At 43.8% G+C, this 15,555-nt stretch overlaps 1 long non-coding RNA gene across 1 annotated transcript in view; it reads right to left on the reverse strand.

The window, feature by feature from the left end:
• Positions 1-1,557: 1,557 nt before the first annotated feature.
• Positions 1,558-15,555, reverse strand: part of LOC128098706 (uncharacterized) — a 104,520-nt gene continuing 90,522 nt past the window's right edge. Inside the window, exon 3 of the long non-coding RNA XR_008214308.1 lies at positions 1,558-2,972. This is a non-coding gene — a long non-coding RNA (uncharacterized LOC128098706). The remainder of the gene's footprint in view (positions 2,973-15,555) is intronic.

The raw sequence follows: 15,555 nt of genomic DNA on the forward strand, positions 1-15,555 counted from the left end.
TTTCAATTTGGGAGATCTGTCCAGTGGTGAAAGTGGGGTGTTGAGGTCTCCCACTATTAACGTGTGGGGTTTTATATGTGATTTAAGCTTTAGTAATGTTTCTTTTACATATGTGGGTGCCCTTGTGTTTGGGGCATAAATATTCAGAATTGAGACTTCATCTTGGTGGATCTTTCCTGTGATGAGTATGTAATGCCCTTCTTGATCTCTTTTGATTGATTTTAGTTTGAAGTCTATTTTGCTGGATATCAGGATGGCTACACCCGCTTGTTTCTTAAGACCGTTTGATTGGAAAGTCTTTTCCCAGCCTTTTATTTTTAGGTAGTGTCTATCTTTGAATTTGAGATGTGTTTCTTGTATGCAGCAGAAAGATGGGTCCTGCTTTTGTATCCATTCTGTAAGCCTATGTCTTTTTATAGGTGAATTAAGTCCATTGATATTGAGGGAAATTAATGACCAGTGATTGTTCATTCCTGTTATTTTTTGGTGGTGATGTGTGGGTACTTCTATACGTTGGGGTTTACTGCTGTGGCTTTATCTGTTGCCTGTGTTTTCGAGGGTGTATCTGACTTCCTTAGGTTGGAATTTTCCTTCTAGTGCTTTCTGTAGGGCTGGGTTTGTGGATAAGTATTGTTTAAATCTGGCTTTGTCATGGAATGTCTTGTTTACTCCATCTATGGTGATTGAAAGTTTTGCTGGGTATATTAGTCTAGGTTGACATCCATGGTCTCTTAGTGTCTGCATTACATCTGTCCAGGTTCTTCTGGCTTTCAAAGTCTCCATTGAGAAATCTGGTGTTATTCTGATGGGTTTGCCTTTATAAGCACTTGGCCTTTTTCCTTTGCTGCTCTTAATATTCTTTCTTTATTCTGTACGTTTAGTTGTTTAACTATTATGTGGCGAGGGGACTTTTTTTTGGGGGTCTAGTCTGTTTGGTGTTCTATAAGCTTCTTGTATCTTCATAGGCATTTCCTTCTTTAAGTTGGGAAAGTTTTCTTCTATGATCTTGTTGAATATATTTTCTGTGCCCTTGAGTTGGTATTCTTCTCCTTCTTCGACCCCTATTATTCTTAGGTTTGGTCTTTTCATGGTGTCCCAAATTTCTTGGACATTTTGGTTCATGACTTTGTTGGTTTTAGTGTTTTCTTTGACTGATGAATGTATTTCTTCTACTGTATCTTCAACGCTAGAGATCCTCTCTTCCATCTCTTGCATTCTGTTGATTATACTTGCATCTGAAGTTCCCAATCGTTTTCTCAGATTTTCTATTTCCAGCATTCCCTCTGTTTGTGTCTTCTTCATTTTTTCTATTTCCCTTTTCAGGTCTTGGACTGTTTCCTTCATTTGTTTCATTGATTTTTCTTGATTTTCTCTCAGTATTTTATTGTTTTCTTCCAGGACTTTATTGATTTCTTCTAATTTGTTTGCCCTTTCCTCTAGTTGTTTACAGCGTTCTTCACATTTTTTTGTCTTTTCCTCTACGCAAGCCTCTAGCTTCTTCATGATGTCATTCATAAGGCTGTTTTCTTCTGCTTCTTCCAATTTCTGATGTTCAGGTCTAGGTGTTGGAGGAGGGCTAGGGCCTGGTGATGCTGTATTGCTATTCATTTTGTTGTATATGTTTCTGCCTTGACGTCTGCCCATCTCCTTGTGGTTCGTTCTTGGCCTTATCCGCACACTTGGTTCAGACAGACCAGTGTTCCAAAAGGGAAGTCAGTGTTCCAAAAGGGAAGTCCGGAGCAAGATGGGAGCTGGGGGCCGGCCTCTAAGTCTCAGGAAGAGGCTTGGGGCTCAGGCGGATGGGTGTGGTGGCAGGGCGTGGAGACTGCAGGGTCTGCCAGGGGTCTTGGAGAAGGGGATCCTTCCCGGTGGGGCTAGCAGGGAACCTGCCCGGTGGCCAGAACCTGGGGCCGAGTTGGGCAGGTCTTCCCTGGAGTGGCTGGTGCCCAGGGATGGGGTCTGGGGCAAGGAAGGGTACTCACGATTGTTCCAAAAGGGACGTCCGGAGCAAGATGGGCCCAAGTTTCTTCTTTTAGAAGCGCTCTCAGGAAGCTACAGGAGCATGTGGTTTCCAAAGCAACTGTAGCCCCGTCCCAGGTAAGTATTAGAAATGCAAATTAGGGGACATCACATCAGGCTATTGAAGCGGAATCCCTAATCAGGAGGCCTTACTGTCTACATCTTCAGCAGCCTTGCTAATTCAAGTTAAAGTCTGAGGGATTTTACCAGTGACTGGACTCCTCTGAGAGTGAACCATAGACCATGGAGGAGGAAGACATAAGCCAACATAACCCAATGGCTCAATTTGGGACAGAAGCTACATGGATATTCCAAATTACCACTAATAAAGTATCATCCTAACTGCCCTAAACACTTACCATTAGTCAGTGTTTAAATCTTCCCAATGCCCTTGAAGACAGGCCTCCTTATTTCTCCATTTTTTAAAACATGTTTTGGTAACTTATCAAGTTCACTTTTTTTCCTTTTTGTTTGTATTCATTTATTTAGTGTGTACACAGGTACGTGTGTAATATGGACACTCACTTGACACACTTGTGGAGATCAGAGGACACTTTACTGGAGCTGGCTCTCGCCTTCCATCAGATGGTTCCCAGGAGATACTTGGGTCATCAGGTTTGGTGGAACAAGAGATCTAGGCTAATTTAGAGTCTGTTCAAACACAGCACATTCCAAGTAAAACAGTCAAAATAAACTTAGTTCAGGCTGGGGAGATGGCTCAGTGGGTAAAGCCCTTGCACACCTGAGCTCCCAGCCCCAGAACCTTGGGTTAAAGGGAGGCATGGAAATGTTCATCTGTAATCCCAGTGCCTGTGTGGAGAGATGGGAGGTGGAGACCGGAGAGCACCCAGAAGCCAACCAGCCAGTCAGCCACCACGTGAGGCAGCAAACGATGAGACACTGTCTTCAACAAAGTGAGAGATGGAGACTACCATCCAAGGCTGTCTTCTGACCTGATTGTGGAATTAAAATGAGAGTGAACTAGGTTATTAAAGGAAGGAAAAGTGGCAAGATTAACTCATAAACACTTATGTTTGGCTAACTGAAATGTCTCTCTTACCCAACCTGTCAGGGGGTTCTTGTCACAAAGGAGAACGGTGGCTTTTGTCTGGAAGGTTATTTCCCTCCTATTGGTAGTTTTTGAGGAACCAGATTTTTGTTGTCCCCTGGCTTAAGAGGAGTGCTCCTACAGGACATGATGATATTTGAAGTGCAGTGTGATGTGTCCTCAGCTCTTTCAGTACCCTCCTCACCCTCCCTCCTCTCCCTCCTCACCCTCCCTCCTCACACTCCTCACCCTCCCCTAATCCAGACAGTTTAGCAAAGTCCACTATGGTCCCAAAGGACCACTAATATGGCAGAGCCAGAGCTCGGAAATGACAAACTCTTGGCTGAGTTTGAGTCATCGTCTAGATGTAAACAACAAATTCAGACACACTGCCTGCTGTCATCGGCTGAGGTCATTCTGTGTGGTCAGCGGACCGAGTCCTTACTCTGCAGTGGCTCCACTGTCATATCTATGTTCCTAGCCCCAGCTGTGTGGCTCCGCTTCCTTATGCTGTAATGTGGTCTTATTCTAATTAAATGCAAGCTTGTTTTCCCCTTCTGGGTTGAGCGGAAGGAAAATCACACAGGCGCACAGTGGTAGAAGACACTGCAGAGAGGCCCTAGTCCTGCTTTTCTGATACTGTGCCTTCATTTTCTTCGAGGCAGGAAACAGAACTTTCAGCCTCAGGTCAGAGCTGAGATCTGGGCAGCCCTCCCTCTGGGACCTTTAGGAGGTACAACCTGCAACATCTCCATGCACTTCTGGCAGGAGGGTGGCAAGAGAAAGGTTGTTTGGATGCTAAGAACAGAGGAAGACTGAGGCAAAACAAATCCAGTGACCAGAATTGTTTGAGAGACGGGCACATTTTCCTGTGCCTTCAGACGTCTACAGCATGTGAAGTATGGTTGACATAACCAACATGACACCATGAACATATTGGATTTGGCAATTATCTAAGGCTTGGTTAGCTACCTTAATCACAAATTGAAATACCAGGAACAGTGAGCAGGGTTCAAAGCAGGAAGATGGTCAGTATGAATCGACTACGGGAGACCATCAATGTAAATATACACACCTTAGGTCATCCATGCTGCCATCAATACTAGAAGATTTTGTGTTAGTGTAACGACTGTTAGAGTCTCATTATGGAAATTAGTGGAATACAAGATGTCTTATGTAATGAACAAAATGTGAAATCAGCCAGGCCTAGAATAGGTACCCTGAAGGAAAGCAAGCACCTGAGTTTGACCTTCAGGAAAGCAAGCACCTGCGTTTGACCTTCAGGAAAGCAAGCACCTGATTTGACCTTTAATGAACTTGAGTCTGATCCTTGAGTCAGGAGGAATGAAACTTAAGGGATTGACCTTGCCCACAATTGACTGATATTATATCGACTACCCCAAGAAGAATAGGTTCTTCAAGTGGATATTGAGTTGGAATTTGGGTTCTGAGAAAGTTATACTTTTCCTATTCCAAACAAGGAGAACAATTTTGGGTCTCTCTCAATTTAATCTCAGAGATCTTTTAATTTAAGACTTGACAGCAACCCTGTCACATTTCCCCCTCCAGACGTTCTAAGGAGTGACCTCATTGTCCCCAGGCTTTTCTTAGTGATCCGAAGTCTAGTCTGAAGATCAAGAGATGGATATTAATGTCTTGCCGAAAGGTCTTTTTCTGTAGGAGAAGTTCTCTTCACTTCTGGCATCAGATATGTGAATTTTTCCCACACCAAGCAATAATCCAATTCTCTGCAGACACCTACTGGTGTCACATAATTTAACTCAATTCTGACACTATCCACCTGGTGACAGCATCAGATCTTGAATGACCCCACCACTGCATGCATCTACCAAAAAAATCTAAGTTCTTGCCTGTGTTTCAGCCAACTGGCTGTGAATCAGAGGTTCCTTCCTTGGCTAGAGATGTTCAGAGCATGTAGGGAAGTACTTTATACACTAGTCCTGGCTTACCATAAAAAGGCCCAACTCAGGGGCAGGAAAACAGAAAAGATGTACAGGGCTGGGTGAAGGGCAAAGGACACAGAGCTGCCAAGTCAGATCGAGGAATGCCACTCTCTGAGCAGAAGCTCTGAGATTCCAGAGTGCAAGCCATTCTGCTATGGAGCCTCTTACCAAACAGAAGCTCTCTAAGCCCTGCCCTTGGGCCACTTGTGAAAGCCTCATTACATAGGTAGAGTTGATTAAATCATTAATCACCAGTAATTAATTCAACACCCCCCAGCCCTTTTTCTCCCCATTTGGTAGGGGGTTGAGGGGGGCTGAAAGTTCCAGGCCTTTAATCACTAACTGGTTCCCATGGCAACCATCATGAGGTTACCCAGGCATCCCCAGCCATCAGTCATCTCTTTGTCATATGAAAAGATTCATCACTTTAGAGAGTCTATGTTTTTAGGATCTGTGTGCCACTAAGCAGGGGCAAAGACTGTATTTGTGGCAATTATTACAAATTACAATATCACACTATTCAAATCAGGAGGAAATATGTCTGAAATATGTAGGTGTGCTTTGCAGTGGGGAAGAGGTGATGACAAATGAGATTGTATGTTGAATCTGCAAGTTGAATTTTATTTTCTAATATAGGCTAACGAAATCATCTTACATTCAGGAAACACCTAACTATGAGCCAGGCATAGCGTGGGGGAAGGCACTCATGTCTCCACAGTGAAATATTATTATCTGATATCAATAAGGGGAGACAGACAATAATACCACATGCCAAGTGTGCTGCCTATGCAGGCAGGTGTAGATCTGAAAACTTTTCCGGAGAATTTTCATTCATATCGGTACTAAAATCATCCAGCAGGGAATGACATTTCCAGGCCTGTTAGAGGATGTAGGAAGTCCAAAGTGAAGAGACTGGGTGGACCAGCACTGGATGCACAGTACAGTCAGATGCTAAACAAATGTGGATACCTTCCTGAAGGGAGTGGCCTGTACAAGGTGAACCACTCTATCATACAGTCCTGCAGATTTCAAAGTGGCGTCCTAGGAAATTTCAGTGCTGTGGTTTGGATGTGTCCCCCAAAACTTCATGTTTCCAAAACTTTGCCTTTGGTTACTTTATTGGCTTTCTAAGAAGGGGAGGAGACTCAAGCTAGGGCACTGGGTCTGCCTCTATATGTGATTTCTTCTGCCCTGTTAAAATGCATCCAGGAAGCCCTCAATTGCTGGTGTCATGATTCTCAGCTTCCAGAGCCACGGACTAAATAAAACTCTATTCTTTATACATTACCAAGTATTTTGTTAAGACAACAGAAAACAGACCAAGCCACATGGTCAAGGCCCTGCCTATTACCCACCTTTCTCACCTCATTCTATCTTACATGTTTTCAGTGTTCCTCTCTTTTCTACTTAGAGCTTGAAAGCAGGACCCAGTTGTTATGTTTTAAGTTTCAAAATCATTTATCCAAGCCACCAAGAATCAGTCATAGAAGGGTCTTCAATGAGGGAAGGTCAATGACCCTGTCTATGTTTTAGAAAGTGGACTCTGGCTGGAAAGTAAGATGAGGAGTAAGGGAAGGGGACACAGAACAGGGTGGGGATTTGCCGGACTTATAAAAGGGCCTATTTTAAAGAGTCTAAGTCAAGATGGTGAGAGTGGGAGTGTGGACAGAGAGGGAGAGGAAGACAGTTGTGGTTTGGATGAGAACAGCCCCCATTGGCTCATATGTTTGAACGCTTGATCCCTAATTAGTGGAACTGTTTGGGAAGGGTTAGGAGGTGTGGCCTTGTTGGAGAAGATGAGTCACTGGGGGGTGGGCTTTGAGGTTTCAGCGCTCTCTCTCTCTCTCTCTCTCTCTCTCTCTCTATATATATATATATATATATATATATATATATATATATATATATACATATATATATATATATATTTATCTATCTATCTCTGCCTGCAACTTGCAGATCAGATGTGAGCTCTCAGCTACTGCTCCTGAGCTAGACTGCCTGCCTGCTACCACACTCCCTTTGAGGGTCATCAAATAACCCCCCAAGACTATAGGCAAACCCCCAATTAAATGTCTTTTAAGTTGTCTTGGTCATAGTGTTCTATCACAATAGAACAGTAACTAAGACAACAGTCAAGAGGCACATAGAGCTTGACTTGCCGCCAGTCTACAAGTGCAGCAGTTTCTGCCAACTGGGTAAAGTAGGCTGGAAACCAATACATATTTACTCTTCCACTGGGGGCCTTCAGTAGTTAAGAATAGCTGCTTCCCTTGAACCATGGTTACCATGGTTACTATGAGGCAATGAGACAGGACTTTTTGTAACACTCCCAAGCTTCTAGGGTGTGGAAGCTCCTAGTTTGTTGACTAATGAGATCTTGTAGATTGTATTAAATTTAGTAACTTGACCATGACTTATCATTTCCAGAAGACTAGTATATTGTCTTTTCTCTTTGTAGTCTCATTATCCTCAGGAGGCTGAGGAAGGAGGAATCTGAGTTCAAGATTTGCTTGGGCTACTGGGTAAGTTTAAAGTGAGCCAGGGAAATTTAGTGAGACTGTTTCAAAATAAAAAGTAAAAAAATAAAAAATAAAAAAAAATAAAAAAAATGGGGTGGGGTGGGCTAGGGTAGGGTAGAAGGAATGAGGATAGAGCTCCATTGAGGAATGTTGGTCTGGCATGAGCCCCTAGGTTCAAATTCTAGTAGACATAAAAATAAGAAACTTGGGAAAGTGAATTTAGTAGAAAATGAATTGAATGAGCCATAGATACTAGCATCATTCTTCCATTACATCATTTTTATTCTATTCTGTGTGACACATGCTTTGCTAAGACCATCTCTTATACTACACTGTCATAAGAGGACAGAGCTGACTCCTGACTCCACCATGATCTAGGACATGGTGGTGAGATGCCCAGCCTTTATGCCATGGATTCCATCATTTGCAAAATACCTCTGCACAAAAGAAGTCTCATGATCGTTAGGTACCAAGGAGGCAAAAGAATGTGATCTGCATGTGACCTGAGCCTAGTATTCCAACTGTATTCTTAGACAAGGAGACTACTGTATGATAACTTAATTTTTTGTTTTTTTGTGCACTTAATTTTCTCTATATTTGTATCTATTTTATTGGTGCGGGGAGGGGGGGGCTGTGCCACATTTCAAGTGCTGAAGTCAAAGGACAACCTGCCAAAATCAGTTCTAGGGACCTAACTCAGGTCACTGGCCTGGCAGCAAGCACTTCTACCCACAGAGCCATCCCACGGGCTTTGTGCACTTAGCATTCTGATAACTCTTATGATCATTGCTTTGAAGATGAATAGAGAGTTACAGGAGAGCACAGGACGGGAGACTTCACCCGGATCCTGCTGCATGAAGCAGTAACTTTTGACCTGTGAGCTGACAGACAAGTTCCTGCTTCTGTAAACAAATGGAGTAGAGAGATGGAAGTAGAAGCCAGTGGGAAGCAGGTGCACAGACCCTGTACAGCTGCACAAAGGCCAAGTGCTGGGATTAAAAGTGTGTGCCATCACTGCTGGTTTGTTTATTTTAATAGACTACAGTACCTCCTACTGTATCCCAACTGTATTCTGACTTATCCAGTACTTCCTACTGTATTCCAACCATAATCTAACTTTGGTCTCTTTCCCACCAACTATTTTCATGTCAGAAATGGATTCACTCCCTGGATTCAGCTTGAAGGCTAGAGTTTTCACCTGGCTCCTCCTCTGCAGGCTCCAAAAATGCCTCTAAGCTGAGGCTGCTGAAATAGAACAAGTGTTTTTATTTATTTATTTATTTATTTATTTATTTATTTATTTATTTATTTATTTTTTTAGGGGGAGAGTACACAGGATGTGTGTGTATGTGTGTCTCTGTCTGTCTCTGTCTCTGTCTCTTCTATGTGTCCATGAGTGCAGACATCTGCTGAGTCCAGAAGAGGGTGTGGGAAATGCTGTGGATATTGCTCTGTATAAATAAAATGCTGATTGGCCAGTAGCCAGGTAGGAAGTATAGGCGGGACAAGCAGAGAAGAGAATTCTGGGAACAAGAAGGCTGAGTCAGGAGACACCAGCCTGCCGTCCAGGGAACAGCATGTAAAGGCAACATGTGGCGACATATAGGTTAACAGAAATGGGCTGAGTATAAGTGTAAGAGCTAGTCAATGGTAGGCCTGAGCTAATGGCCGAGCAGTTTAAATAATATAAGCGTCTGTATGTTTATTTTATAAGTGGGCTATGGGACTTCTGGGGCTTGGCAGGACCTGGAGAGAAAAACTCTAGCTACAGGGAAACCCTGGAGCTGGAATTACAGGTGGCTATGAGCTGCTTGATATGGGTGCTGAAAACTCTGGACTCAGATCCTCTGAAAGAGCAGTATGTGTTCTTCACCACTTTTCTCTTCTTGTCCCCCTCCCCCCATCTCTGTCTTTAAGATTCTTTTTTTTTTCCCTCTTCACTCCTCAGGAAGTGCCATCTCAATGCTCCTCAAGCTTCGTCACACACTAGCATGGAAAGTTAAGATTGCGTGCCACGGCACCCAGTACTGTTGACTTTGCAAGTACAAAGGGGGAAGAATTAACCCATTCAGATGTGTTCAGTTTTCACCAACTGCAAGAACTGAGTCTGAGCCTGAGGACCAGCTTGACTAGATGGAGAAACACCTAGATTTGTAACCCCCACCTCTCAGTATATCTCCACAGACAGTAAGTCATGTGAGATCTGCTGGGTAGGTGAGTTCCCACCTGCAACCCAGCACTTGGGAAACAGAGACAAGACTACTACAAGTTTGAGGCCAGCTTGGTGTCCTCTCTGGAATGAGTTCTATGCCATCTGGGTTATATATTGAGACCCTGTTTGAAAAACAAGGGTTTGGTAAGATGGTTCAGGGAGTAAAAGTATTGCCACCAAGCTTGATTATGGTGGTATTTTATTTGTACTGAAATGTGATTTTAATTGTATATTAATAAACAAAGTTGCCCGGGGGTCAGAGCTATTAGAGCCATAGCAAAAGCTGGGCAGTGGTGGTGCATGCCTTTAATCCCAGCACTTGGTAGGCAGAGCTAGGTAGATCTCTGTTTGGTCAAGGATACAGCCAGCATTGGAGACACACGCCTTTAATCTCAATACCATAGAAGACCTGGAGAGCTGTACAACAGACAGTGATGAGGCAGTCATGTGGTTGGTTTTACAACCAATGAGAAGGCAGAACAGAAAGTCTATATAAAGACAAACAGATAGGAAGTAGCTCTCTTTCGGAGAGGTCTCTTGGCTTAAGAGGCTAGCTGCAGCAGGCGGGTAAGGCTCTTAGCTCTGATCTCTTGGGTTTCTTCTTTGCATTGGTTCTGTGTTTCTTATTTAATAAGATGGTTGGTTACATCTACACCTGATAACCTCAGTTTGAGCCACAGAACACACATGGTGGAAGGTGAGAAGCACTTCCCACAAGTTGTTCTCTGCCCTCCACATGCTCACACACATACATATACATGGATGAAGCATGAACCTAATTAGTCTTAACAATAAAAACCCAGAGTCAGATATCCAAGGTGAAAGCTTGAAAGATCAGAGAAGCAGAGCAGCCACAGTCACTTCTTACCTCTACGAATCCTCAGACCAAATGAGAGGATCCTGTCTTCACCCACCTTATATTCCTGTCTCCACCTCCCAAGTGCTGGGATAAAAGGAGTGCTCTGTTTCTGTTTAGACTGGTTCAATCTCATGTAGCCCAGGGTGGCCTTGAACTCCTGCTCTTCCTGCTTCCTCCTCCCAAGTGCTGGGTTTAAAGGTGCGTGCCACCACTGCCTGGCCTCTATGGTTAACTACTGGCTGGATCCACCCTCCGATCTCCAGGCAAGCTTTTTTTTTTTTTAAAGATTTATTTATTTATTATGTGTACAGTGTTCTGTCTGCATGTATCCCTGCAGGCCAGAAGAGGGCACCAGATCTCATTACAGATGGTTGTGAGCCACCATGTGGTTGCTGGGAATTGAACTCAGGACCTTTGGAAGAGCAAGCAGTGCTCTTAACCTCTGAGCCATCTCTCCAGCCCTCCAGGCAAGCTTTATTTGTCAGAACACAAACAAAATATACACACAAAAATAAATATATAAATAAACATAAAACAAGTTTATGTTTTTAAAAATCATGAAGGATCAGTCCTAACAAATGATTTAATCCACTAATGGATTCAAAGTCTGAAAGAAAAAAAAACAAACACCAGGAAGTGGTGGAACAGTGGGAGGTGGGGGCTTATGGAGAAAGCAGGTCCCTGGGGGCGTGGCTATGTCAGCCATGTCTTGTCCTGGCCACTTCCTGCTAATGCTCCACTCTGCTCTCTCTCCCCCATGATGTGGAGAGACTGAACCTTCTGAAATGAGGAGCTCATAGAGGCTTTGCCTTAAGTCGTTCCCCTCAAGTATTAATCAAAACAACATAGAGGAACTCCACAGCGCGCTGCACTCCCACCAAGAAAGAGAGGACACGGGAGGGTGAACAGTGAAGGAGCCGCTGCGGTCACCTGCATCAGGTGTGCTTTGGATTCAGTCTCAGTATTCAGACCCCGCCCCCTTCTTTATATAGAGTTCTGAGTATGCAGGTAAACTTTAAATTAAAATATGAAATATAATCCTAGCAGGAGTCAGCCAATAATTCTTCCCTTTCCCATGCACGTTCTTTCCTCCCAGAAGAAAACAACCAAGAAAAGATTCCCTGAATTGACCAGATGCATTTCCATTTCTTTTCTTCCCTTCTTTGCTTTTCTAGTCCAGGCAAGAAGGGCCCTCCCACAGAAATCAACAAGCATCTCACTGCCGAAGAAGAAAATCGGAAAAGCATTCATAGGCTTCAAGATAATACCTTTTGAAATCTTCCTTGGCACTTCCTTCCAAAGTACCTTTTTTTCTAAAAATAGAATTCTCAGAGTGACCAGAGCAAATGAAGATTGGGTGGGGGAAGAAAATCTTTCTGCCAAGTTGTGAGATGGATGTGAATTCAAGTAACTGAAATGTGAGCCTGTGTTATTGTGATCTGAAGAGCTAACGTGTGCCCTTTGCCTAAAACACGCAAAATATTTTCAAAACAAGCACCGTGTGATGCTTGGCAGTCATATTATTACGGCTGTCCTAGGGAGAGAACTTGTCAAATGGAAACTTTGGGACTGTACTAAAATACAAACACTTTCTAAACACAGCTCAAAATTAGCCATATTTTGAGGCTGGAGTGCTGGCTCAGCAGTTAAGAGCCCTGGCTGTCCTTCCAGAGGGTCTACATGGCGGCCCACAACCATCTGTAACTCTATTTCTTGGGGACCCTACTCCATCGTCTGGCCTCTGGGTGTCTTAGTTAGGGTTTCTATTGCTGTGAAGAGACACCATGACCACAGCAACTTTTATAAAGGAAAACATTTCACTGAGGCGGCAGCTTACAGTTCAGAGGTTCAGTCATTATCATTATGGCAGGGATATAGAGGCAGACATGGCGCTGGTTACATCTTGATCAGAAGTCAACAGGAAATAGACTGTGACACAGGAAGTAGCTTGAGCATAGGAGACCTCAAAGCCCGCCCCACAGTGACATGCTTCCTCCAACAAGGTCACACCTACTCCAACAAGGCCACACCTCCCAATAGTGCCACTCCCTTTGGGGACCATTTTCTTTCAAACCACCACAGTGGGCACCAGGCACACTGTGACATCCATGCAGGCAAAACATGCATATTAAATAAAATAAATCCTAACATGAAAAATTAGACTTTTTTTTCCTTTTCAAGACACGTTCTCACTATATAGGCCACCTGTGTCTGCCTCTACCTCCTGAGTGCTGGGATTAAAACTGTGGTCACTATGCCTGGCCCTTTAGCAGTAGTTTTCTATTGTATTCTAGTAAGAACCCTATGATATTCTCCTTCTTTTACCTTTTTTTTTAGATATAGCCTCACTATGTAGCCTCTGGCTGTCCTGGAACTCACTATGTAGACCAGGCCTATATAAACCTCAGAGATCTGCCTGCCTCAGCTTCCTGAATGCTGGGATTAAAGGCCTGTACCACCACATCTGGCTCATATGATCCTTTACATTACAAGAAACAGGAAATTAACAATGATAATGACCGTGTTCAAGAGTGAGCAGCGACTCTAGGTGTTTCCGTTTTGCAGACTTTCTTGGGTTTTGGAGTCCCAGCCACGGTCATTTGCCTACTTCAGCGTTTAGTTCTCTGCACTCAGGTCGAGGGTTTTGTCTGGCCTCTTCTCTGGGGAACTCCTGCAGCATGGTTTCATAAGCTGCAGGTGAGTTGAATTTCAAAGAGCCCCCGACGCCAGAACCGCCCCTTAGAAATTCCAGCTCCCTGACCCACCAGTGGAGAAATAAGCAAGGCCTCATGAGAGGCGAGTGGGAGCTTCCCCAGCGACAAGGCCCCTTGGGAATTATGGAAGAACAATAGCATTTCTGCCCAATAGACACAGGAGCACCCTGCAAGCCAAGGGCCGAGCCTTGGCTTTCCATACCACAATAGGCCGGGAGGGAACCTTTTGTTCCTCCCAAATAAGTCCGAGAGGGCCTCTTACCTAACACACGCCCTCCATTCAGTTCCGTTTGTCTTTGTTTTCTCATTCCCTTTGATTTTTTTAAATAGAGACTTTAGCCTATGATTCTCATACCTTCTCAAATTGAGCTCAGTGATTAGGGTTTTTTCTTTCTTTCTTTCTTTTTTTAATTCACCGAGTTATTTCTGGACATCTGGTAGGTCCGTCCGTCCCTCCCCCCTCCTCTGTCCTGTTTCCCCGCTACCCACCTCCCCCACTCTCTTTATGGGTACAAGCAGAGGTATTCAGAGGGCAATTGCTATGTCAGCTTAATCTTCAGAATACATTACCAGAATGGGCCGCTGTCTCCCCATACCTGGGTTGTTAGCCACATAGTCCGCTCCCTACCCACCACTCCACCCACCCCCACCACCATCCCCACCACCACCACCCCCGCCCCCCCCCCGGCCCCCCAGGGCTCCATAGCGTGGGTATTGAATCCATTCAACAACAACAAATACACATGCTCACACATGCACTCACACACACAGGCAACCACTCTTTAGAAAAAAAGAATGCGAAGTCACAAGTATAAACTCAGGAACAAAGAACAATACATGTTTGGAAAAAAATAAATTACAACAAAATACAATCTAAGAATCTGAAAACCCCCAGGGCATGGTGGCACATGCCTTTAATCCCAGCACAGCCAAACATATTTCTGTGGTGTACATAGTGAGTTCCAGATCACCAGTCAGGGCTACAAAGTAAGACCCTGTCTCAAAAAAACAAACAACAAAAAACAAAAGAAAGACTCCAATAAGCATATTAAACACCATATAAAACAGAAAATTGCATGAAGTTTCAGCAATTGCCTTAAAACCCCTCTAATTTCCTTTTTTTCCTTTATACTCAAAGAAAAAATACAAAATTAAGAACTCAATTATCTTCTTAAATCATTGTCATACTGCATTGAAATGCATAAATGTGTGATCAAATTACACTGCATATAGTGGAGAAAATGGTGTGGGAATTGTGTCATGAAGTGCTTTTTCCTTTCTCTACTACTACATTTTTTATTTTATGTTTTATTTATTAGTAATACACCTGATTTTAGGGGGTGAGCATGCCATGGTGTCCATTGGCGGTCAAGTCTCCCCTTCCTCCTTTACATGGGTTCTGGGGATTGAATTCTGTCATCGTTGAAAAAGCAGCTTTCTTTGCCTGTGGAGTCATCTTGCCAATCCTATAGTGCTACATCTTAGTAATATGTTATTTCAGCTTTCCTTCAACACGTGGAGTGGAGGGGAGGGATGAAATCCGGGTTCCCAAGCATGCTAGACAAGCACACTACCATTGATTGATTGACGCTTTGTCATCCAAGTTTGTTCTTTTCTCTCTTTTTTTTTTTTTTTTTTTTTTTTTTTGAGACAAGGTCTCACTACATTGCCTAGGCTGGTCCAAATTCCTAGGCTCAAGCAATTCTCCTGCCTCTGCTACCTCAGCAGCTGAGACTCCAGAAATGCACCACCATGTCCAACTCTGAGTGCTATTTCATTTGAACCAAACTAACGTTTAAAGCCTAAGTGCGACAGGTCCACGCCACTGTGTGGGGACAGTCCTCATATGTTTGGCGTATAAACACAGGGACTAGACCATTTTTATCTGGCACAATTCTCATCCAAAAGAGGAGGAAAGCAGTGCATTTATCATTGTATTCTCCTGACAGGAGAGAGCATCCATCTTGATAGGGGAGTGACAAGGGGAAGCTCTGCTTGTAGTCTTGCATATCTGCAAGTCCCACAGTCCAGCTTCTGGCTCCATACTTTCTAGACCCTTATCTCCTCTCGCTGTCTGGAGCCTTGGGACACACTCAGATCACAGCAGGATTTTTGGCCTCACATTTCCGTGTCACAGTGCCAAGTGGGCAGCGCACACTTCCTGAAAGCAGTTCCTTCAAAGATATGCCTAGTTACACCCAGAAGTAGGTGTCAGCT

This window comes from Peromyscus californicus, unplaced genomic scaffold, assembly GCF_007827085.1.
Source record: "Peromyscus californicus insignis strain IS unplaced genomic scaffold, ASM782708v3 Scaffold_6__1_contigs__length_162567912, whole genome shotgun sequence".
Lineage (NCBI taxonomy): Eukaryota > Metazoa > Chordata > Mammalia > Rodentia > Cricetidae > Peromyscus > Peromyscus californicus.